The sequence below is a fragment of the Miniopterus natalensis genome, chromosome 8 (assembly GCF_054644295.1).
Source record: "Miniopterus natalensis isolate mMinNat1 chromosome 8, mMinNat1.hap1, whole genome shotgun sequence".
Taxonomy (NCBI): domain Eukaryota; kingdom Metazoa; phylum Chordata; class Mammalia; order Chiroptera; family Miniopteridae; genus Miniopterus; species Miniopterus natalensis.
This window is the reverse complement of record NC_142088.1, coordinates 2,918,039-2,943,173: the sequence shown is the minus strand read 5'-3', so window position 1 is coordinate 2,943,173 and position 25,135 is coordinate 2,918,039. Positions and strand designations below refer to the sequence as shown.

Sequence of the window (25,135 nt, the reverse complement as noted above, 5' to 3'; positions counted from 1 at the left end):
TAACTGTCTAAATCCTTTAAGGACCACGTGGGCATGAAAAACGAGCCTGAAGGAAGAGATCCCTTCTTTCTGACACACCTTTCCTTCCAGGTGTGCCCCGCCTCTGGCGGGAGCTCACAGCAGCCCAGGTGACTCTGCTGATGGCAACAGCCCCTTCCTCCCTCGGAAGCAACCGGTGAAGGCCTTTTGCAGCGGCTGTCCAGTGTGTGGAAAGGAGAAAGAACCTGACTAATCTGGACTTTTTTACGTGGTTATTTAACGTATGTGTCTTCTACCAGATTTTAAATTCTGCGGAACGTGCCCGCTGCTATATTTCTTGTGGCTACAACACTACTTGTTAATTTCCTGGGGCTGCCAAAACAAATAGCGCCGACTCGGGGGCTTAACCCACAGGCGTTTATTTTTTTCATTGTTCCAGAGGTTGGAAGTCCTAGATCAAGATGCCAGAAAATTTGGTTTCTGGTGAGAGCTCTCTTTCTGGCTCCCAGGCAGCTTCTTCTCACTGTGTCCCCACATGGCCCTTCCTCTGTTGGCGCTGAGAGAGCTCTCTGGTTCCCTTAAGGACGCCAATCCCATTGGATCAGGGCCCCATCCTTATAATCTCGTTTAACCCTAATCGCCCCTCTGCAGGCCCCGTCTCCAAATGCAGTCACACTGGAGGTTAGGGCTTCAACGCGGGCACTGCAAAGGGGGCTCAATGCAGGCCCCAGCTCTTGCATGCTTGTTAAGTGAATTGATGTATCTGGAATCTTGGGGCTTGAGGGGACTTCAGAGATGATCTAGTCCATCTGCACCGCACCCTAGAAGCACCCCCCGCCCTTGTCTGATGCCAGTTTCTGGTTCGTCCTCACGGCAGCCGTGGCATGGAGACTGTGCAGCCGGATGCTGGTTTCTGGGCCGCTTCCTCGCCCTCTGTAACCTGATCTGCTACACTGGCACAAGGACCCCGTGACCCTGACGAGGTCCCTGTCACCGCCTCTCTCAGGTGAGGACTGGCAGCCCAGGTGATTGGCACTCTACATACTTGCTTAAAATATGCTCTTGGAATTCTAAGTGTTTATTATTTGTTTCCACTGGGAGCTCTTCCCAGTCTTTATTCTGCTCTGCACATTCCAGGGGGACCGCCCAGCCTGGCTTGGGGGTGCTGACCTCTCCCCCTCACGTCCAGGTCCTGGGGAGCTGCAGAAGGAGTCAGTCAAAGGCAGATTGTCTCTGTCATCTTAGGATCCCACACATACTCTTCAGGGTGGCACCTTCCCCGAGAAACACCGAGTCAAAATTAACTAACAGTTCTTGGGCGTTTCTAGGGTCCCAGATGTTGGGCTATGTGCTTTACCTCAATTATTTTCCTTTCTACAAAAGTTATTCTCAGTGATTAAATAGGTTTGCTCAAGGTGGCACATAGCCTGGAAGTGGCACAGGACATACTCGAACCCTGGTCTCTTAAACTCTTCCACCAGCTACTGCTTCCTGACAAGGGAGGCCTGTGGGCCTCAGGTGTGCACATGCTGCCTGCGGGACCCTGAGCAGGGGGCTCGGTGTCACAGCCTTCCGCGGTGGGAGGGCTACAGGGTTCCCAGAATGACAAACTAGACCCCCAGTATCTTCTGCCTAAAACAGAGACTCTCACAGCCAGCATCTTCTTGGATTCCTGGCAAAGCAGCGGTCTCTGAGCTGCGGGGCAGGGGCAGGGGGTGGAGCGTCTGAAGGCCTGTGCTTCTCCCCCACAGCCGCTGGGCTCTGGGGAGGTGACCGGGAGGGACGCCTGTGAATCTCTCAGCCTCGCCTCTCACGGCTCCCACCTCCCTCTCCTCACTCCAGCCACCCGGCTGTCCTCCCAGATCCGTAGGTGGAAGCGCTCTCTAGCCCCAAGGTCTTCACCCACTCTGTTCCCTCGGCCTGACTCAGACCCGTTCCCAGCGAGTCTGATGTCACCTCCCCTGAGGGCCCTCTCAAGGTCTCACCTCAAGCAGGTGTCTCCTGTGACCTCCTTTCGGGCCACCTGTGGCTTCCTTTAGAGCACTTGCCACCTGGCAGCTTCGCCCTCTCTCTCTACTTCCACCCCCGGAACCTCAGCCCCCCGAGAGCAGAGCTGATTCTGTCCCGGCCTCAGTCCCAGGGCCGCCAGGGTCTGGCACACAGCCAACATCCAGTGTTTCTCGGGTGCACGGATGATGTCACCCTTCAGGCTTGTGAATCATGCGAGAGGCACCTCCTCTCTCAACTGAAACCGGTGGAGAGTATTCACCCCAACTAGGGTTTCACAAGGGCCGCGCTTCACATTCCAAGTCGCGGACGACACGCCTGAGCCTCCGCGAGGCCCTGCGGATGATCCGGTTTCTGCTGTCGCAGGTTCCACTGGAGCAGCGGCTCGGGCCCTCTGCTCTCCGCTCCCCCTTAGCTGTGTCGTATCTTTTCCTTCCGTTTCCCCCTCGACGTGGCATGCGGCTGGTACCGATTCCACCTCATCAAGGGACGTCGCTCTTTGCGTTGTCTTGCTGGGGACGCCGAGAGGTCCCTTTGCGGGGGCCCGGTGAGACTCCTGAGCAGCCCCTTTCCGATGGGAAGGGCACCTTACGGGGGCCCACAGCGCTGGGCCGCACATATCGGCAGCCCCGGCAGAGTTCGGGACAGTGTCCGCCCGTGGAGAGCCAGTCTTGCCTGAGCCGCTATTTCTGGGAGTGTTGTGCCTATTTTGAGAAGCCTCTGGAATGAATCATTAGTGGTGGTGGGTAGTGTGGATCACACTTCAACTATTGCTGATTTTTATAACAGAGGTGACAAGTTGACAGTCCAAACCCATCCCACCCCCTCCCTCTAACTTCCCCGTGGATCTTGCCCCCTCCGCACAGGAGACTCCCTAAAATGCCACCCCCCCCCCCCCAGGGCGAGGCTGGGCAAGCGAAGCCCGGGGAGTGTGAGGTTCACGCTCTTGGCCCGTCTCGCCCACCCATTCCCCTCAGGGCCGTGTGGGCAGCCTCCGGATAACGACAGTGGCCTGAACAAGACATTTCTGTGTACGGCTGATACAAAACTAGCACCGTTCTCTTGGGTTTTGTGGGAACCAAAGGACACCTTGTAAGTGTGTGTGTGTATAAATAATCAGGACGGCAGCTTATATTTATACATGATGTGTACTGCGTGCCCAGCACTGCACTGAGCGATCTGCAAGCACCATCTCATTTCATCCTTGCAAATATTGCTCCCATTTTAAGACGAGAAAACGCCCAGCCGCTCGGTGGTGGCGCTGGCCTTGGACCCAGGCAGTCTGATTTCAGACCCCACCACGCCCAGCCTGTCTTTCTCTCATTTTTTGTGGGTGTGTACGCACATATGTGTGCATGGACACACGCTCCTATCACATGCCACACTCATATCACACACACTGACACCAGAATGAGGTCTCAGTAGGTGCCTCGCGCACTGTTAGCTGTGGGATCCTGCGAGAGGGCACGAACTTGGGGTCGACGCCGACTGGTCCTCCCGCCGCTCTCACCGCCTGAACCCTCTGAAGCAAACATGTGCTGTACTTGTACCTAAAAAAAACCAAGTTCCTGGTTTTGCTGGTGCTCCCACTAGACACGCTTACCGAGTAATTGAATGTTGTGAATGTTACGAGTAGCTCCTGTTCTCGCTTTGCTTTTGTCTTTGGAAGGGTAGGTAATAAAAACCGGTGGAAGGAGAAGGCACGAATTCAACAGGGAGCGACACCTCGAGGCCTCCTGGCCTCACAGGACACAGAAGACCAAACGGTCGGTCCGTGAACAACACCCGCTTGAACACGCCGAGCGGTCTCCGGGCTCTAACCAGCCTCAAGCGCAACCGAGCTCTTGTAAGAGCGGAGGACGGAAGTCTGTGCCTTTCTCTGCTCCCTTTAAACATTCTGAGCTCCACAAATTCCTCTCCCAGGAGGTGGGCTGGTTTGAGGACGCTTGTGGCACCATGAGGCCTAGAGTTGCTCATACAACTGTGGGCACCGCAAGGCGTGCTCCCTGCCCCCAACCCGTCACACCTGGCAGGAGCTTCGTGCGCCCACCCTGGGCCTGCATTTCCCCCGCCCTGTGTTCTTGGCCATCTTAGTGTCTCTCCCTCCCTCGTTCAGTGGACTCAGCTTTTCCCGGACTGGGCTCTGTCTTTCCTGGGCTATTTTTGTGCGTTGCCCTTGCTCTCTGCAGCGGTGTGTCTGCAGAGCTCCGCATGCTCTGGGCCATCCGTGCTGCCTCTGGGAATTGTCTGTTCATACCTTTGTCCGTTTTCTGCCGCGTATCTTCTGCAATGCTTTATCGGCATTTTTTCCCCCCACAGGGAGGACGCTGGTCAATTGGAACAGAAGCAAATCTAGTAGCCAAAACTTACTGAGCGTCAGTCTGCGCCAGGCCCTCTGCTAAGCACCTCACAGGCTGCGTTAATTTTTCAACCTTTCGTAGGAAACTGAGTCACAGAGAGGCAAAGTTACTTGCCCGACATTCCAGACCTGCAGGCTGGCTTCAAACTCAGGGTTCCTCGTGCGTCCCTGACCGAGGACCCCCGGGCCTCCACACGCTCCCTAGACACCCTCCCCCTCTCTGAGGCTTCTCTACCTGCCCCTCCAGGGGCAGATCCTTTTCAGATCTGCAGCGTACATTTTAGAGCTGTCGGAATAATGTAATCAGAGCCATTTTAAAACGGAGCCGGGTGCCTCCAATCTTTGCAATGTTGAAATAGGACGAAATAACCTTTGGCTGGGGCCCAAAGCAACACTGGATTCCCAAGTGTTTGCAAAGATAAGAAGAGAGCAGTTATTATGACTATTGGGCTGATGACAAGCGGACTGAAAATTAAAAAAAAATCTGTTTAGAGTTAACATCACCATGTTACCTGCACCAGTAGAAATGCCTGCCTTCTACTGATGTAACTTCCCTTTTTCGTAAATCCCCGTTGCCTCTGTCTCCGAGTCAGGACACTATCTGGGACAGAACACGTCTGCCCGAGTCAGCTTGGCCCCACACAGCTATTCTTACTGATCTCAAATAAATGCTTGCTGCCTCTTATTTTAAAAGGCCCTTTTATTTTCAGGTCAGCAGGGCTAATTATGTCAATTTTCAGGCATTCAGTGGCCCACACATAGATGACACCGGAATCAGATCACTCTCCACTCTTCTAGACCCAAGTCTCTGTCTTCCTGGGGGCTCCTGAAAACTACTGACTTCAGTTCCAGAGGCAGGAGACCAGATTCCCAGGTGGAGGGAGGTCTGTCTCCAAGGCAGAGGGAGCTGGGAAAATACGGGTTTGAATCTAGATGCACCCGTCTCACGTGATCACGATACAGTGCATGAGGCCTAGAGTCACCCATCAGGTGCGACTTTAGCTGCCTCACGAGGTACCGTGAGGGAGGACTGAAAGGGCGTCTAGCTCCGGACCTGACATAACAAATGTTAGCTTTTCTGCCCCTGAAGATCCGTGCTTCTTCCTGGTGTTAGGGTCACAGGGGGGCCCCAGTTCTGCAGGGGGGGCCTCAGTTGGGCAGGGGTTACAGCCCAGCCTCTGGAGTGGCCGCTGGCCAAATTCTGGTTCTACCACTTTGCTGCCCGCAAATCAACCCTCCAAGGTTCAGTCTGCTCACCTGTGAAATGGGCTAAGGAGTAGCCAAGTGTGGGATTTTCTGAGGATTAGGCGTTTTAGTCCATGGCCCCCACGGCCCCCACCTGCCCGCCTCGCAGGGTCCTCGACAGTGTCCTGCGCGTTCTGACAACTAGGCTCTGCCCTCCGGGGCCTGGCCGCCGCCCACTCGGGGATCCGAGCCTCACCCGGGGTTCCCCGGGGACGGGGTGAGAGAAGGTGGGGATGCGGTGGGCACAAGAGCGCAGACAAAAGGTCTCCACGAAACAGCCGCACCTGGAGGCGCCGGTGCCAGGGACCACGATTCCGGGGGCGCCCTGCGTCCCGGGACCCGCTCCCCCGCCGGCGCCGGGAAGAGGAAAGGAAGGAATTAGGCGCCGAGGCGGGATCCTCCGGGACTCCGGAGACCCGGCGCCAACCCGCCCCCCGCGGCCCAGTGCCACAGCCCAGCCCTGGTAACACGCCCCGCCCCGGCCTCCGGGCCCCGGCAGCTCGGCCCCGCCCCCTGCTTATTCACGCCCCGCCCCTACTTAGTCATGCCCCGCCCCGCGCTCGCCCCGCCCCCAGCACTCGCCCCGCCCCCTGCTTATTCACTCCTCTCCCCGGTCTCCGGGCCCCAGCAACTCGGCCCCGCCCCCCGCTAGCCCCGCCCCCTACTTATTCACGCCCCGCCCCTGCTTATTCACGCCCCCTAGGCCTCAGCAGCTCGGCCCCGCCCTCCCCGCTCGCCCCGCCCCTACTTATTCATGCCCCGCCCCTAGGCCCCGCCCCGCGATCGTCCCGCCCAGCGCTGGGCTCGGTCCACACCCTACGCTGCATGTGCGCGGCCCCCGCCCTGTTCCGCTCGCTCCCAGCCGCCTTCCCCGCCCTGCGGGGCCTGGGCTCAGGCTCCACCCCGCCAGGACCCCTCCCCTAGACCCCGCCCGGGCGCCGAGACCACCCCAGCCGCTGGCGCCCGCCCGTTCCCGCCCGGATCTCCGCGGAGCAAGCCCTGCCCCCGGCCCCGCGCCCCGCCCCGAGGCTGGGACCTCCCTCGGCTCGCGGAGGCTGGGACCGAAAGCTCCGGGCGCTCGGGGCGGTCCCTGCCCCTGGCCTCCGGCGCGGTGATTCCCGCGGAGCCGCGCGCGCCCCCGGCCGGGCGAGCTCCCAGAGCACGAGGAGAGCCGGGGAGCCGGAGGATCGCCATGCGAGCCAGGTAGGCAGGCGGGCGGGGCCCCTGCGGGCGCTCCGGCCCCGCGCCCGGCCCGCGCCCGGCGCCCGCTCGCGCCCGGCGGGTTGGCGCGCCTCTCGAGCGCTGGTCGTTCTCTCGCCGCTCGAGCTCGGGGTCCGGGGTGCCCTGGCGCGGCGGGCACCTGGCGGCTTCCGGAAGCCTCGCGCACCCCTTGCCGCTCCCCCGGGCGCCCCGATCACCCGGCCCGGCGGGCGGGTCGGGGTTCGGGCGCCGAGCCGCCCTCGGAGCCCCCCCCCGCGCCCGGCAGATCCGCTCTCTCCCGGCCCAGACGCTTCCCAGGGCCGCCCCACAGCCACAGCGGGGCACGAATCTGGGGCTTGTGCCCTCGCGGGGCGCTCCGAGGGCTGGAGGGGCTGGGGCGCCCCCTCGCGCGGTCCCTGGGTGGCGGGCAGGGCGCGCGGTCCCGCGTTAAACTTGCTGGTGACAATGCATATTTGAACTTCGGAGATCCCTCGTTTTAGGCTGGAAATGAAAACCCGGGTTTCTGGCTTTAGCCGTGCGGTGACCCGGCAGCCCGGGGTGACAGCGCCGCGGCCGGCGGGCGGAGACAGGTGGGAGAGGCACGCTGTTCTGTTAAGTGCTGTTTCCCGGGAAGCCCGCTCCGGGCGCGGGTAGGTGGTGCGTGGGACCCAGCCTCGGGGTCCCGTGGCTCCCGGCCCGGGGCTGGCCCTGCAGCCCGGGGGCCAGGCCTTCCCTGGCCCTTGCCCGCGGCGCCGGCGCGGCCGCGGAGCGCGGGGAGCGAGCGCGAGGGAGCCCGGCGGGTCCCTGAGGTTGAAAGAAGGGAGCGCTGGGCTGGATTTCATTCGTGCCGATTCTTTCCAAGTTAGTGCAGCAGCTTGGTGCCCGCTGCTTATCCGTAGTAATAAGTTCTCGTAACTTTTTGTTCTGAGCACAAAAGCAGTAAATGCTTTGGGTAGAAAACATGGAAAGAGACATCAAACAGAAACCATCCATGGCCCCTTAGTTCCTCCGGCCTTTAATATTTATTCATCTTTCTCAGGGTCGCACGCTTGCAGATTTCCTCAGTAAGTTACAACTGGAGCCCCTCTAGCCTAAATCAAAAGTAATCTCTTTATGCAACTCTTCCCACCCTTGGAAACGTTTGTCTCTGAGCACCAAGGTCTGGGTTTATGGGCCTGGTTTCCTTCACCAGGGCCAGCTCCCTTTCCAGAGGGTGGTGTACTCCCTGCCTTCTGTAGGCCTGAGATGGAGAGAGAGGAGTGGTCAGCTTGGAACACGGGCTCAGATGGGATTGGCTCGGTGCCTGTCCACCCTCCCCTGTGGTTTTGGTTCCTTGCCTTGTAAAAATGAAGGTAATGATTCTCAATCAGCTTCTCAGGCCGCCATAAAAATTAATGGGTGGTTTGCCAAGCGTATCGCCATCCTTGGATGGACAGCGGCTGTACTTTAAGGGGCTAGGAAGCATTCTGCTTGCTGTTCTGTGTTGCCGTTGTCATCAAATAAAAACAGTCTACCTCCCACCTGGCCATCCTGACCAGGAGACGGACACCAGGAATGTCCGATGGAGCCTGGAGAACCATCCTGGTCCCCTGCTCAGGTCCGTCTGTCTGGGCCAAGTCCCCCAGAAAACAGGGGCCTTGGAAAGAGACAGCATGCTCAAATCCAGCTCCTCTCTGCCTTCTGCATGTGGGCAGATGGGGAGAAGGGGGCATTGGTATTAAGACGGGCCTCAAGTTGCACAGACCTGACGCTTGACCATCTGTGGACTGCTGAGGCCACAGTGACCCCAGAGGGAACAGTTAGTTCCGGGAGAGGGACTCAGAAAGTGCACAAGCCCGGCTTCCCGGAGGTTTGTTTTATGGCTCCCCTGTTTACCAAATGAACAATGACCAGCTCGGATCTGCCCTGCCCGAGAAGCTCTGTGAGCTCTAATATTTTTCCTCTTGTCCCAGGTCGCATTTTATAACAATGAGAAGGGACTCCTACCATGAGTTAATTTCAGGTACGAAAGGCGGAGTGGGGCGAGGTGCCGCACAGGTCGCCTTTTGTTCCCCTAGAACAGAAACCGTGGTGGAAGATCCAAGATCCTCTTTCCCTGAACGTCTCACGGGCTCCGGTTTGTCATTTGATAGTTTCATTTTTTTTATCGTCACTCCCAGCAGCACTTGGATCTGTCCAGACACAGGGGGTTTCCGGAAGGACCCAGAAAGGGGGCTGGAAGAGTTGCTGACGGTGCCCGTCGCCGGGCTCGCTGTCTGGTGGCAATTCTCCTTATCTGGGCGAGAGGAGGAGGGGAGGCTGGCTGGATTTCTCCTTTGCAGTGTTTGTGAACTTCCTGCTGGCTGCTGGAACAGACTTCTTTTTTATTCTAATGTTGGTTTCTAGTCTGATTATAAGATATGCTAATGGCGAGTGGGGATTTAATCCTCGGACCCCCCAATGAAGCGTGGGAGGTGTGTGTGCTCCCTCTCCTCCCTGGGAGGAGGCCCCCTGGCTTCCACCAAACAAGCCTGGGAGCTCCGGGTTCACCCCTAATGACCTCACCCCGGCTCAGGGCAAGCCTCCGTGGCTCCCTGTTTCAGGTTCTAGCCTTGTGTTGACTGAGTGAAAGCCGCTGTTGAGCAAGCGGGCCTTGGGCCAGCCATGTGGGTTTCCCTTCGCTTTCTTGTTTTCAAATTGGACACCTGAGTTGGGCCATGTTGCCATTTTCCTTTTGAGAACTGGAGTCAGACCCCTGGGATATTTTATTTCCTAAGGCCCTGGAGATGGGCACTAGGATTTCTTTGTCCTTAGGTCGCTGCCTGACAACCAGGGATTGAGAAAGGTCACCGAGGAGCAGGGAAATTGACTTCACAGAGAGTGCACAGGCCGGCCCGCCTTGCTTCCGCCGTCCAGGGTTTACACTGGACTTGCAGAGCCGGGTCTCCTGGCTCCCCAGATATTCCCACAATAGAAGCCCCATGTCCTGCCACTACCCTCTGGAGGAGTGACAGAAAAGTAATTCAAGTCCCCACACACCCAGGGAACAAGCCGGCTACTGACTCAGGATCTTCCAGGGAGCCTGGCCTGCTGCTCCCGGGGCCCTAGGGCATCCCTGTTACATAAGACACCTAGTGCGGGCAGAACCAGCGGCCAGCGCCTCACAGGAGAGCCTTCAGCTTTAGAAGAAAGCAAGAGGATACACAAGGTGTTTTGGAAATTAAGGTCTGTGTGGTGTGTTTCAGGAAGGGAACTGTGAAGTCCCCATATGTGTGCACAGCAAATACCCTCCCAAACCATCAGGAGGTGCCTGCAGATTCAAGGGAGAGAACGGTGGACTGAGTTAGCCTAATTTAAATTGCGATTTGGGGTGTTTTAAGGGGAAGAAATCAGTGTCACTTGCTGAGGGCGTACATGGTACCAAGGACCAGTGTGCACACTTTAAAATCCTCACAAAAACTAGGAGAATTCAAGTCACTTCTCCAACGTAACAGTTCATTCAGTAAGTGCCTGAGCTGGGACTTGAACCTGGGTCTGCCTGAGCCCAGCTTGATCTCCCAGCTCCCGTCTCCCAAACGGCTGTTCAGCACGTATTTTGGTAGCATTAAGGCATGAAATGAGCAGAGTGCCTGCCGCCTCACACCGTGATCAAAAAGCTTGATGGAATCTTTAAAACCCGTGAATTTTTTCAGCCTGAATGGAAGACAGCAGGTTTGCACATTTGTTCCTGGGGGCGGGTGCCCTCACCCTGTCTACAGGGTAAAGGTTGATTTTTTTTTTTTTTTGGAAGACTGCAGTTTTGAAGTTGAGAAAACTCAGCACCTGCTATGAAGTGTGTCCTTGCACCCTGAAAAGAGGTATTCTGGGCCGATGAGGTCACTGAGGTCACTGGAGTAAGATTAAGATTATGGGAAGGCTGATAAATAAATGTAAGATAAGGGCTCCACCTTCCCCTTTACAATCTCTGAAGTGACAGACTGCTGAGATTATTCTTATCTGCTCAGGAAAGACTAGTGTCTGGGGAGCCCTGCTGTAGCTGGTTAGCCCAACTCTTTGGAGCAGATTGCAAAGATTCTTGCTGCAAAATGATTTCATGGTTCCAAATTCTTAGAACACATCCTTTCCTCTCTCCTGCTAGTCTGTGCAGTTGAGGGAAAGCCTGCCCGTTTTTCAAAACAGGGAAGCTCACTAAAGTCTGCAGGTCTCAGTGGAATACAAATGTTTCCTTTTCTAGCCTCTCCAAAGGAGGAGGCCTGAGGCTGCAGTGAACCACTGCAGAGAAACCTGCTCTTTGAGGAAAACAAAAACCAAAAAACACAGAGCCTTGATTGTAGCATCTGCCAATTACTGGGTGTAAATACTCCCACCATGGCTGACTTAAAGCCAGCAGTGTTCGGGCTGCACATTACTAACTATGCAATGATCTGTATGAGCCAATAAGAGCCGCTACAGCTTACTTTTCTTGGACTGAGCCCACCTGTCCAGCGCCCTCATATAATCGATTAAAGGTTGGCTGGCTTCTGCTTGGACTATGTTTGCTTAGCTGTGTGAGAGGAGAGAGGATTTGGTGTCACTGGGTAGCCAGTTTTGGCCCAGCAAGACTAGAGTGCTTCAGAACTCAGACCACACCTTAAAGTCATCTAGGAGTTAAAAAGTTTTTTTAAAACCTTTGCTGCCCCCTTCTCCGTCAAGTCAGAATTTCTGAGGGTGGGGCTCAGACATGAGTAGTATTTAAAAGCTCCCCAGTTGAGCGCTGGCCAGGTGGCTGAGTTGGTTGGAGCATTTTCCTGTACACCAAAATGTTGTGGGTTCTATTCCTGGTCAGGGCACATACCTAGGTTGTAGGTCCAATCCCCAGGGCACGGGGCAACTGATCCATGTTTCTCTCTCTCTCCCCCTTCCTCTCTCTCTAAAATAAGTGTGTGTTTGGGGAACATATCCTCGGGTAAGGATTAAAAATAAAAAAAAAAAAGCTCCCTGGTAGAATCACCATTCTAATGTCTATCCAGGGGAGTTTATTGGAGCCAAACTGATGACATTGCCAGGGACCAAGATCTCAAATGCTCCGGAGGGTAAATTTGCAGTTTCCTTTACACATTTGGATTAAGGAGGGAATGAGTGTAAGGGAGCTTGTGTGGAGGTGGAAGAAAGTGGGGACAGGATTGGATTACATGACTATGTGCTCTCTTGAGGGTGGTTATGCTTCTAGCGGTCTGAAGAAGAGGTATTTCAAAGGTCTTGTGAACCCTGGGGGTGGGGAAGACACCTGCTAAGAAAGGCTCCTGGTGGCTAACTGGGCTCAAATGGGGGGGGGAAATAGCAGCCATTTCTTTTGCACAGGGCCCCTCCACAAACTGCACTTCACGGAGAAGCCTCTGGGCTTGCGGGGCTGCCTGCCGCCCCGTGTTCCTGCCCTCTGAGCCAGCCTTATGAAGGTTTCCTGGAGTCCTAGGTCCACCAATAGGACCAAAGGAAACTGTTGGCATTGAATTGGTGCTAATGACCATGACTGTCCGTGGTCAGTGTGTTAACCCTGATGCCCAGAAACAATGGACAGGGCTTGCTCAAGGCACAGGCAGATCTTTTTATAGGCCTGGGGTGTAACTACCTGCCATTACCCGGCCAGTTGGTCACTACCCACCATGACCTACCAGTTAGAGATTTATGATGGGAGCACCCTGTGAGGTTACAGTTTGGCGGGCTAGGCTACATGGCTCCTTGTTTGTCCACAAGAGGTAGTTTGGGGCCAGGCTGGCAGACCTTGTATTTGATGCCAAGAAGTTGAAATTCCCTCGTGGAGCCTGGGAAGGTTTTTCAGCAGAAAGCTCTGAGTGTGAGGATGAGGCAGGCAGAGACCGATCTTCCCAGTTACCTGTTGTCCGTCTTACTCCAGTGCCCTTCCCCCACGGTGCTGGTCCACATGCTTGTGCCTCGGTTGCATCTGCTGGTTTTAACACGCACCCCGACCGGGGCCGGGGATCAAACCTGCAACAGAGGTACTTGCCCTTGACCAAGAATCGAACCCGAGACGCTTCAGTCCGAGGGCCGACGCTCCAACCACTGAGCCAGACCTGCCAGGGCCACACTCACCTTTTAACAGGGACTTTTCTGTGGCTTCACATATTGACTGGGCTTCTCTCTGTCACTGCCCAGTCTTCTGTAAATGGCTCTTTCTTTTCAAATATGAAACAGCCCAGTGTGCACAACTGAAAGTCATCATATTTGATTCTTAGGAAGACAAGTGACTCACCATCCATCATGTCCCACTAACATTGTGTTTCGTATCCAGGTCGTTGTCGGGGAACAGAAATAGCTGGAACGAGGCTTTCACAGGCTGGACCGCGCCAACTTCCTTTTCTTACTGGCGTCTCCAACAGCTCATCATTAAGACCTGTTTTATTTCCAGTGCCATCAAGGGCTTCTCAGTACCACACACCTGTCTGGATTCAAATCTCTGGCTTCTGTTTTACTTCTGGTTTTGACCTTGGGCAAGTTTGGGGGCTTCTTTGAGGCTCAGCTTTCTGGTCTGTGAAATGGTGACGGCGCTGCTCACCTCCTGGCTGGGAGGTAGACGTGTGGAGACCCCCCCCCCGCCTGTCACCGTGGTCCCTTCTGAGTCTTGCGGGCACTGTAGATTATTCTTAAGTGTTGAGTAAATAGAGAATTTCCTTTATGTTGCACCATCTGAATTAAGTAGGAGTTTGGGACTTGGGTATTTTTAGGTGGTCCGTCTGACCCCTAAAAAGTGAATGGGTGCGGACTAGCAGTATGATGCATGGGTGTCTAACTAGGGATTAGGACCCTCAGTCCTTGCCCTGTTTCTCAAAGCCCTGGGAGCAGGAGCGGTGTGGGAATGGAGTCAGCGAGGTGCATCCCAGGCCCAGACCTGGGATGGGGTGTGGCTGTGGCTGGTGGCACAGGGGGAAAGGGGGGAGCAGCCCCTTGCAGGAGGCCTCTGTGTGCAGGAGACCTGCCCTGCCCTTGGGGGATGAGGGAGGGAGGCCAGAAGCATCTTGTGGTCAATGTAAGTACTTCCTAGGTGTGTGAATTGTTTGGGGACTAGTTTCTTACCGACTTATGTTCTTTAAACCCTGTCCACTTAAATTTTTAAAAAAGTTTTCAAGTAATGCTCATTTTAGAAACATTAGAAAATGCAAAAGGAGGGAAAGCTCCCATCAGCGAAACTCTGCTCCCCGCGATAACCGCTCCAGACGTTTGGCGTGTAAATCAGACCTTCAAACAAAGCCGGGACAGTGAGGACTGTGTTCGCCTGGCCCTGGCCCGGCCCGGCCCGTGGCCTCCTTCAGTAAGCATTTGTCCAGTGAATACTCCTCTATTAAAACTGCTTTTTATCTCAAATTGTTGCTGACGTATTTCCAGATGAGTGGTGCAGGTTGGGTCTCACTCCTGTCAGGCTTGTCGGGGATGCACCCTCTTTGTTTACACGACCTGTTCACGGGCCGTTTCCAGCTACTGTGAAATTATAAACAGCACTATAGCGACCGTCGTGAGATACCTTCCCATGCCTGTAGGTTTCTCCTTTGAATGATGTTTCCTTTTTGCTTTCATCGGGCTTAAAATCTATACAGAACTAATTATATGAATTGCTGGGTGAATGTACACTCGCTGCTCAGGAAAACACCTCTGGAGGGAGTCACTCGGGGGAGAGTTTCTTCATATCTTGGATAGAATTTGGGGAATCTGTGCGTCAGCCTCAGACTCTCCGGCACCCTTTTGGGGGAATTCCTTTATGATTGTCCCAATCCTAAAATGCTCTGCACTACGAGTTTTGGGTGGGGTTGGAAGTGCACCCTCAGTTTTACACATGCACACCAGTTTCGGGAACATTGAAACACGGGGAAACATGCTTGAGCACACGGGAGCTGTTTCTGTTGGGAGTGTTCAGGGCCTACTCGCCCCTGGAAACGCTTCGGGGCGTTCAGCCTCCGGAATGGTCATTGCAGGCGCCCGGGCCGCGTCATTGTGGTCGTGATTGACCTCTGGGGCTGTGTCCCTGTCCGGCTGTGACGAGGCAGGTTGCGTTTGGTCTGGTGCAGGGGGGTGGAGCAGACTGGACTTTCAGAACCTGCAGGTTTGTGAAGAGAAAGGTGCTCAGTGCCTCCCACTGGGGGCGAGGCTGTGATTTTATTTCTGCCTGCAGCCTGGTGTCACGGGACGTCTTCTTCTGACCGGAGCGGGGAACTCGGTTATGGGTGGAAGATCTTTGGCCCGTCTCCCGAGCGCGGTTTTGCAAAGGGGCCTGGCTGCCTCCCTGGTCTTGGCACCCGCAGGATCCTGAGTCATCGGCCACCTATTAGGACATGAGGCAGCACTTTGGGGGCCTCAGGGAAACCGGGAGATCTGCTCTTTGCTCTGGTTGTTTGTCCTGGGTGCCAGGCCCACCTCACAGAGTCTGGAGGAGTGGAGCCCCTAGACGGGGCTTGATTGCTGAGCCCTTTTGAAACTCTCTGAGACACTGTCCTGGCCCCCTTCCCGCCTTCTGATTAGCTCTGTGGGACTTGAACTCCATTCCATCACCCCGCTGAGCCGCTCTATGCCAGGCAGGTTCCTGGGGGTGGAAGGGGCACCAGAGACAGCCTCTGTTTGGGGAGGTCATGGTGCTGGGGGGTCAGGACAGGCTCCCCAAAGCAGCCCCAGTAAGTGGGGGGATGTGAGGGTATTGTGTGGGTGCAGGCAGGGGTCTTGGGGATGGAGGGTGATTGGCTAAGTGCAGTGAACCAGAGGAGGTGACCACTTTCTGGAGCATCTGCGGCCACAGGAGAGTTAGGTGGCTGGATGGACAGGTCCTCTGGCCCACAGTTGGCTTTGAGCTTGTATCTCAGGGCACTGGGGAGACTTGATTAAAAGTACCAGCATGGCCCTGGCCAGTTTGGCTTAGTGGTTAGAGTGCCGGCCTGCAGGCTGAAGGGTCCCAGGTTCGAGTCCGGCCAAGAGCACATACCTCTGTTGCAGGCTCCATCCCCTGCCCTGGTCAGGACGCATGCAGGAGGCAGCCAATCGATGTGTCTCTCTGACAGTGATGTTTCTCTCTCTTTCCCTCCCTCCCTCCCTCCCTCCCTCCCTCCCTCCCTCCCTCCCTCCCTCCCTCCCTCCCTCCCTCCCTCTCTCTCTTCCATCCTCTGAGAAGCAATGGAAAAATGTCCTCTGGTGAGCATTAAAAAAAAATGCCAGCATGATTGGGAGGGGACCCGACACACCACACCTCATTCTAGGTCCCCTCCTCACAGCCCCGACACCCCGCAGCCTTGGGCTCCCGGGACCCCCTGAGTGATCCACAGTGCTGCTCCCTCGTGGCCTGTTGCGAGAGGCCCGTGAAATATCTGATTAAATGACCCCTCTGTGCAGTATTAAGAGTTGCCTTTATTTTAAAAATGACACTTTGGAAACAAAGCCACCTGTTGGATTATTAAGGGAGTCATAGCATTTTTATACCCAGAAAGGAAAAGGTATTATGTAGAAGAGGAGATTTCCAGTTACTACCTCATCAGAGAGACCCAGTTAGGCGGGTTGGGGTGCCCCTCCCTGGCCACCTGCGCCCCTGACTGTCTTTAAGGCAGTCCCAGAGGCCACAGCACAGGGGACGCCGGGCTGGGTGAGTCCTGACCTCATGGAAGCCGCTGAGAGATGGCAGCATTGCTGGCCAGCCCGCGGGTTTCCGTGTTGAACCCACGTGAACCTGGCTAACCCCGTGTCAACTTCTGGGGAAGCCTCAGTAAGAGCCCCCGCTCCAGGAGGACAACCAGCGGCCCTCAGTGCGCTCAGAGTAAAATCATCACGACCCGGTTAGAAGGACAGAGCTAAGAGCTGGGAAACGACGTCCCTAACGCCGCTCTATTGTCACGAGTGGAAGTGTCGAGAAGTGGCTGGTTGCTAAACTGGGAGCCCGATGATTGTTCTGGGAAGAAGGGGTTATTTCGATGAGCAGGGAAAGGGGAGAGCAGCCGGGCTTCCTTGGGGAGCGGGGCTGGGAGGCTGCACGGAGCCGTGAGCAAGGCCTTCGGGACGGGCTCCGATTTACGCCTTAGGTGACTACGGAAAACTTAGCTGCACAGAAAACTTGAGCCATGACTTTGAATAGGTCAGGCTGCTTGTGGTCGTCCCTTGCTCTCGGATTGCACTGCTGGGAATCGTAAACAGGGAGTCTACAGAAGTGGCCTTGCTGTGCGGGTGTGAAAATCGGCCTCCTGTCCCCCCACCTCCAACCCCTCTGTTGTCTGTAGCAAAGCAAAGTAAACTGTGAATTTTAAATCTTTGGGGAGGAAAGAGGAGAAATGCTAGGTAATGCCTGTAAAGCACCCACAGGCCGTCACTGTGCTGGATCCCGTGACTTATGTGACCCTCGCGAAACCCGGCTGGGTGAGTGGCGTTGCCCCCTTCGACGGTGAAGCTGAAGCCAAGAGATGGTTCAGCGTGTCCGTGGACATGGCGAGTGTGGAAAATGCCAGGGAGCAAACTCTCCCGTGGTGCTTATGCCGGATACTAACCGAGGGGCATGGGCCCCGAGCCCTGAGCGCCAGGCTCCCACGGGCGGCGGTGCCACGGTGGGTACGAGGACTGCGAGGGTGGAACCGTTAAGATCGCTGAAGGTGACAGGAACCCAGACGCGTCGCCGACGGGCATCGTTCCCCAGCGTTTCTGGGATCGGCGCGGCGGAGAACCTTGCCGGCCCCGCATCTCCTCTTGAACGTTACTCCGACCTCACGCCCTGCGCGGGGGACGCCTGTGCCTTAGACTCCGGAGCTCCCGCCGCATAACGCGGTGCTCAGGATCCTCGGAAACGCGTCGCTGCCATTGACGGCAAGCAGCCCTGGTGTCGTCTGACGTGAGCATCGCCCGTGTGGCAGGGAGAGCACAGCCGCTCTGCGTGATCGGGCTGACGCTGTCCTCGGTCACAGGCGTATCGGGACGTACAGGGCCTAGCACAGACACACGTGCTTCTGGTGCTAACAGCCCGGCTGTCAGCGTTTGCCCTGCGACACCCGGCGTCTCTGCGCTTTACCTGTGAACTCTTCATCTTTACAAGCCCTGTGAGGTGCGGGACTCTTGCGGTGCCTGTGTGACGGATGGGGACACTGAGGCACCAGAGGGGTAGGGGACTTGTCCGAGCTGTGAGTGCAGCAACCAGGGCTTGAGTCCAGACTGTCAGCTGTCACACTGATCTGCCCGTCACCGCGTGCCAGGTCTCCCCGAGGGTAGAGAAGGCCCCGGGTGACCAGGTGCTTCCCACCAGATCAGGGAGCAGCATGGGCGGTGCCGGGGGGGGGGGGGGAGGCAAGGTGAGGTCTCAGGTGAGGGCGGGAGGTGATGTAGCCCGGTGGAGAGTCTGGGGGGGAGGTTCCCGTCCATGAGCAGGAGCCAAGGCTGGGGCAGTGGGAGCGGGGCAGGAGGGGCTGCATTTCCTTCCCCCACAGCACCCTGACATTTGGCAGGCACACGGAGGCCCTGCTGTGGTGATGTGTGGCGCTGTGCCCATGTCCTCCCCTCGTGTCCATCGAAACTCATCTGTCAAGGCCTGCGCCGTGCCAGGCACCAGGCGGGACACTCGGTCGGGATAATCTAGTCACAGAGCGGTAGGTGTGTTAGAAACCTTCGTACCTAAGAAGGCTGCTCTCAGATATCTCCATTCTGTGGCGCTTTTCTGATTTTATGTTAAACGAAGAATCCGTGCAGTGCGGGAAGCTCCCCACTCAGAAGGGCCAAGGTGCCTCCGGTTTCCCTGCCACCCCTGGAGAAGCCTACAGGGCTTTCCCTCCGTCCGGTGAGGGTGGCCCCCCCAGGGCCCCTGGGTCCCCTATGGCCTGTCCCATCACAGCCGATGGGATGGAGGGTGGGCAGGGACCGGCTGTGCCCTGGTCCACCGGGGCCCCAGCACTCAGGCCAGCGTGGTGATAACTGATGGAAAGCTCCGGAATTGCCTCTTTGGGTGTTTGAACGCAGGGACTGTTTGGAAGTAGCACCGTCACTAGGACCATGGGGTGGGAGTGTGTGTGTGGTTACAGTCGTGTTTCCCTAACTGTGCGCCAGAGGGTCACCTGTGAGTGCCTGCAGCCAGGGGGCCTCAGGGGTCCTTGTTTTTCTTAACGAGTCTCTAGTTTTTATTTTAAATATACCTTTATTGACTTCAGAGAGAGGAAAGGAGAGGGAGACAGACAGAAACGTCAATGATGAGAGTCATTGATCGGCTGTAGCCTGCAGCCCGGGCATGTGCCCTGATCGGGAATCGAACCCCAATCGCCAGGATCCTAGGCCGACGCTGGGCTCTAGTTTTTATTTTAATGCCCTCTTTAACCCATGAGTTCTTTCTTAAGTATTTAACTTTCCCTTTTCTATTTTTCCCTCTTTCTAACCTTATTTTCTTGTTAACTTCTGGGTGTCATTGCGTTGGGACCAGGGGGTGTCCGCACAGGTTTCTCTGTTGACGTTCCCGAGGTCTCAGCCGGCTGGTGAGCACCCCTGGGGCCTTGCCCAGCACCGTCTCCGGGACGCGAGGCTCGATACGGATCCATCTGAGCTCATTGATTGTGCCACGCGTGCCATGCGGTCTGTCTGTCTGTCAGATTTCAGGAGCTGGGCGCGGGGTTCCCGCCCGGCTGGTTCCGTCGTTTTCTCTGGATCTGCGGGAACGGGGTCCTTCACCTGTGTTCCCTCTGCAGCACAGTGGGGCCTGCCTGCAGGGTGGCCCTCCTTCCTGCGCGTGTTCAGTGTCCCCCGTCCTGAATGTTGCTTTTCTGACACTCCTTTATCGCCACCCTTCCTGGGTCAGCTGGTCGTAGATTTATTTCCCCTGCTGGGTGAGTGGTTCTTTTCCCTGGGTCACAGCCCCCCGTCGAGATGTTTCATGTTTGGTGTAAATAACACATACGGTTGGCTTGGTCCCTGCCTCTTCCGTGAAGAGTTTGCTTCTCAGGCCTTGTCGAGCTTTCTTCCTTGAGGGTTTGGGACTTAGACCAAGTGCGGGGGCTCCGGCCCACCAAGCTCTAAGGAAAAGAACATTTCAGCTGAAATTACTTGGTGAGCGTCACAGTGAGAGCCTTGCTGGTGACTTCCCCGCGTCTCCCTTCCCAGTGTCTGTGGGCACAGTTCTTACTGAGAATTTTTACTTGTGTGTCGAACCTGCTAATCCTGCTGTGCAGTTTTTGTTGTGGAGAGTATCTGAATAGTAGGCTTCTGCAGTGTTGTGTGGTTCTGATTTTGTATGTTTTATGCCTCGATCTGGGGTTGACCCTGGTGAGACTCTGGCGCCCAGCGTCCCCTTTCTCTGTATTTGGGAGGTTGCGTGTTGTTATATGTACTAAGGGGTTTTGGAGGGACTCCGTAGCCATAGGATGCCCCGTGTGCGCCAACTCTGGCTGTGCGTGGCATGGCTCTGTGGGCCTGGTCTCTGCCTGGGAAGCCGACCCTGCCCCTGTTCCCACTCATTCATTCATTGGTTCCCTTGCACACGCACACTGGTCCTTCGCATGCTGGGCACCGTTCAGTCATGGCCCTCACCCTTTCCAAGAACTGAAAACACCACCTGGTTGTGTTTCTTCCTGGCCTGCGGGCTCCCAAGCCCTGCCCCTCGGTTCCCCAGAGGAAGCCTGACTTCTCAGTGTGACACCGGGGTTTGGGAGTCTGGCCTTGAGCACGCCCTCGCTAGCCCGCCCCTCCCTGCGGCCTGCAGGCCCACCCTAAGATGCCACAGTGTTCTCCCGAGTGGTGTGTGTTTGCGTGGCTGGGCCTTCGTCCTCTGGCCTCCTGCCTGCCTGTCTCTGTGCCAACTGTGCTGGTCAGAGCCCAGGTACGAGCAGTAGTCCTGGGGACAGTGGTACTAAGGACTGTGGTACTTGGGACAGTGGCACTGTGGTCAGTGGTACTGAGGACCAGTGGCACTGAGGACACTGGTACCAGGAATAGTGGTTCTGGGGACAGTGGCCCTGGGAATCGTGGTCCTGGGACTGGGACTGGGACTGGGGACAGTGGTACCGAGGATACTCGGCCTGGAGCGCATCCTTACATGACTCCTGACCTTACGGCCTCTCTTGTTTTTGTGCATCGGAATCACCCGTGAGGGTTACTGACAGGTATTGCTCAGTGCCACCCCTGGAGAGTCACTTGGCCTGGGCTGGGGCCCTGGCACCCCTGATTTTAAAAGCATCCTAGGTGACTGTTCAGCAGAATGAAAGCCACCAGCTCGGAGTGACCGTGTTGGATGGTGCACCTGAGATGATGGTTGCTCTAAACGGTCGTGCGCTTAAATCTTTCAGTTCTAAGGATGGGTGCTTTTGTAGCAGCTCCAAGCACGACAGACACCCGGAAAGTGGAAAGTGAGTCACTCGTCCCCACTGGAGCGGCTGTGTCACGGGCTCAGGCTGCTGTCCTCGGAAGCCGGCCTTGACCTCCGGGCTGGTTCCGCTGGCTGTGTGGGAGTCTCCTGTGGACTGTATCATGCAGGTTTCCTTTTCTGGTTATTAGCTCTGGGTAGCTATTTTCAGCCAGTAGCTGAACAATTTTTAAAACGTACAGTATCTGTCTGGGTATCAAGGGCACTGACCTCTTTCCCCTTAGATTGTCAAATAAAAAAAATGACAACAGCCAAACAACAGTAGCCATCCCGTGCGAATGCCTTGTCTTGAACCGTAAATATATAGGTCCTACGATAGAGTTGTGTTTTATCGGTCATGTTGCATCATAAGGTTACGTCTGATCGGTTAATTCTTGGTACCAGAAATCTTCACATACAAGTATCGGCACCTGATTTTTTAAAAGTCACTTTGGAGCAAAAAGGGTAGGTAATTACCTTTTTTAAAATTTTTTTTTTGGTAAATCAATCAAAATTATACCTACTTATTTTTGTCAGATTGGCAAAAAAAATATATTTTTTGGTGTGCCTCAGAATGTTAGCGATTAGTTTATGTGCCATGAGATGAACAGGCTGAAAATCCCTGGCTTTGGGGATTGGGATCCCTCTTTGCCTCTCCAAGCAGTGGCAGGGGGGACGGTTTGTCTTTTTAAACTGCCTTACACCTGTCTGCTGGGCACCAGGCCCAAACTGAAGGGAGGTAAATGGGTATTTGCTGCAAGGTGTTGCCAGACGCTAACGCCCTCAGAAACTGCGCTAGGAATGCAGGGTAGGCCGCTGTTTAGGACCCCCCCCCCCTTTAAAGAATTTTTATTTATTTATTTTTGATTGTGGGTTAAAAAACATGCATAATATAAGCTTTACCATTGTTAACCAGTGGTCACTGGCACCAATTCAACGCCAACCAAAACCCCCACTTTGGGGTGCGGTGAGGAAGGAAACTTTATTCAGCGGGAACAGCTCGGTGGTGACACCGCCCGGCTTCTCCAGTCCCCTCACCGCTCGCTGCTTTCTGGGCTTTCGATGGCGCTCCTCCTCGGGGTGAGCGCTGATGTCACGGGCGGTCTTGACTTGCGTCCCCTGGTGATGAGTGACGTGGAGCAGCTTGTCTCGGGCTCGTGGGGGGCCTGCCCTTTTCAAACAGTATTTATTGGCTTAGATTTTCTGTAAAGTGTATTTGATGATTCTTTTTCTTTATACAGTTATAGGTATAAAATCTGCTCGTGGTAAAAATGAAAACGCCAGGAAATTGTTTTAGACGCCGCGGGCTTCTCCCATTTCCCTTGTGCTCGGGGAGCTTATTTCTAACAGGCCGTTTGGGAGGATTTCCTTCCGTGAAACTGGGAACAAACGTCCCCTGGCAGGACTCCCAGAAAGCCGCCTTCCCCCTGCAAACTGTTTAAAGGGTTGATGCCGGTCAAGTCCGATGTCGTGAATAACAATAGACGCTCCTCGCCGGTGGAGGCGAAATCGGAGGAGAGAGGCCACGGGGACTCTGCAGGTTGCCCGCGGGCTGTGTTTGCTGGTGGTGCGTGAGCAATCCCCGCTTCTCAGAGACGCAGGAAATAGACCCTGTAGAAGACACCGGGTCGCCCGAAACCTGTGCCTCGTCACTGCGAGCAAGTCACGTGGGCGTTATTCCAGAAGCGGCCGTTTGTGCGCACTCTTGCAGCCCCCCACTTCACCCGGCAGTCGCGGGGCGCAGGCCACGCTGAGGTCACTTGTGTGCCGTCCGGCTGCTTAGCCACGGCTGCCAGGCGCAGTGCCGTGTTCACCTCCTCACGGCCCCTGTGTTGACGGGTCCCCATAGTGTCACTCCCATGCTCTCCCCGGTCTCAGCGTTTCCCTCCAGCCGCCTGCGTGTGAGGTGGGATTGCAGCAGGCACCCCAGCAAGGCCGGCGGCTCCCCTGGCCCGGGCGGCCCCTGAGGCCATGCCGCCCCGCGGAGTGCCCGGGCGGCCCCTGGGGACAGACCGGTGCTTTCTCCTGCTTCCCTGGCCGCAGGCTGCCCGAGGCCCCCCTGAAGCTGGGTTGGGGGGAACTGTGGACGGCACCACCCACACTGGCTGCGAGCCCACTGCCAAGTGTTTTTCTGGGTCTGGCTTAATAGGTGTGGCTGGAAAGTTTGCCTGGACCTGAGAGAAGGACCATTTCACTTATCTCAGCGGGTGGAGAAAACTGTCCTGTGGGATTCGCGAGGGGCGTGAACTTAACCCACTTTGCTGCCCTCCAGCGCTGCGTGGGGTGGGATGGGGCATCCGGTGGACACGCAGCCCTCCGCTGGCAGGTGTCCTGAATGATTCCAGCTTGTGGGATCTTCAGCAGGACGCGGCCCTCCTGGGGCTCCTGCGGTCGCGATGGGCCTGGGCGGCAGGGCCTCCGCTGCAGGGGCTCCCTGGGGCTCCCCCACGCGCATGGACGCGCTTTCTCACTCAGACAGCAAGGGGCTCCCTGCCGGGCCCAGCTGTCCCTTCCCTCTCCTCCCGTCCCCGCGGGCTCTGCCGGTCACAGCTGGTGCTGGCCGACGGGGGAGGACAGGGAGGAGTGGGGGGGTCTGAGCTAGTCAGTGTGCCGGCTCTGGGGGTGGCGGCCCCGCGGCAAGTGGCGATTTGTAATGGGGATAATCATAAAGCGTACCGTGATGACAGGCGTGTGGCATGGGCCCGGGACACGTGTGAGCCCTGCCCCCGGGCGCCTTCGAGCCAGCCCAGCAGGCAGCTACTGGGGCGTGGGGACCAGAGGGGTGAGGGTCGGCGTGGACGGGGCGTCTCTGAACCGAGCTGGTGCAGGAATCGCGCCTTCGTTCCCGGTGGCGGTGGCAGCTCTGTGTTGGGGACTCCTCAGCAGACGGGGCACTGGGTTTTGGCTGAGAAGTTGTCCCGGTGGTGGCGACGGCAGCTCTGTCGTAGCAGCTCAGTGCTCCGGGGGGTGAGGCAGTGCTGAGGGTGCCCGAGCTGGCGCCCTTCCCCCTCCTGCAGGCGGGACAGCTTCCCCGGGGAAGTTCGGTGACGCGCCGGGGTCACGGCGCAGGACTCGAACCCAGACACCCAGGCCGAGGTCCGTAGGGTAACAGAGCTTTCGTCCACCCCCGCCTGGGGAACTCATGCCTCATTCTAGAATCCTGCCTGGGAGGCAGGCACTGTGAGCGTCTTCATTTAGCATATGGGGAAACCGAGGCACCGAGCAGTTCACCCAAGCTTTGAAGGCCAAAAATCGAGCAAAAGTGGTCTGACCTGGAGCCTTTCATTCTAAACCCCTTCCCCACTTCTCTTCCCAAAAGGAACTTAAATGTGTTTCTTCTCCCCCCCCCCCCCCCTCAGGGCCCAGGGTCTCTGGTCCCTCACAGACCCTGAGCTCTCCGAACGGAACTGCGCCTCCGGAGCACAAGGCTCTCGCTGAGCGCAGTGCCTGGGACCTGGTGTGTCCTCTCTATGTGCCCGAGTCCCCCCTAGGCTTAGAGGCTTTCATCTGCACCACAGGCTTGCGGGACCTCATCAGGTAACCCACTGATCCGTGCCGCGGGGCCGCCCTCCCCCAGCACCAGCTCACCTGGCCAGGTGCGTGTCAAGGGCCTGAGAGCAGGGCAGCTGGTCTCTGGGCTCTCGTTGAAATGGCCTTTTTATAACCACAGGCCAGGTCGTCACCTGTATTTATCTATCCAGCCACTCAGGTTTTAAACTGTTGATCTTCCAGTCGGCGGCAAGCTCTGCGTCTGTAACGTCAGCCCTTCTGAGAGCGCAGGAAGTGTGTGTCCGTGGGGTGTGTGCGTGTGCGGGGGGGGGTGTGTGTGCGCGGGGGGGGTGTCGCAGGGGGGGTGTGTGTGTGTGTGAAGAGGTTGCTGTGTGGTTCACACAGAGCTGCCCGCCACTAAGCCAGGGCTCTGTTCTTTGGGACTTGTGCTTCGAAATTTCCTTTGCTTGTTTTGTTAAAAATAGAGGAGCTCGTGTTTACATCCTGGGGCTGGCAGTGGACATGGGGAAATCTTTCAGCAGGGAGGGAGGGAG

General features: G+C 56.5%; 1 protein-coding gene across 1 annotated transcript in view; it reads left to right on the top strand.

The window, feature by feature from the left end:
• The first annotated feature begins 6,674 nt into the window (after positions 1 to 6,674).
• The window catches only part of SH3BP4 (SH3 domain binding protein 4), a 60,456-nt gene continuing 41,995 nt past the window's right edge, over positions 6,675 to 25,135 (top strand). Inside the window, exon 1 of the mRNA XM_087819499.1 lies at positions 6,675 to 6,793. The gene's annotated coding sequence lies outside the window, so the exon portion shown is untranslated. The remainder of the gene's footprint in view (positions 6,794 to 25,135) is intronic.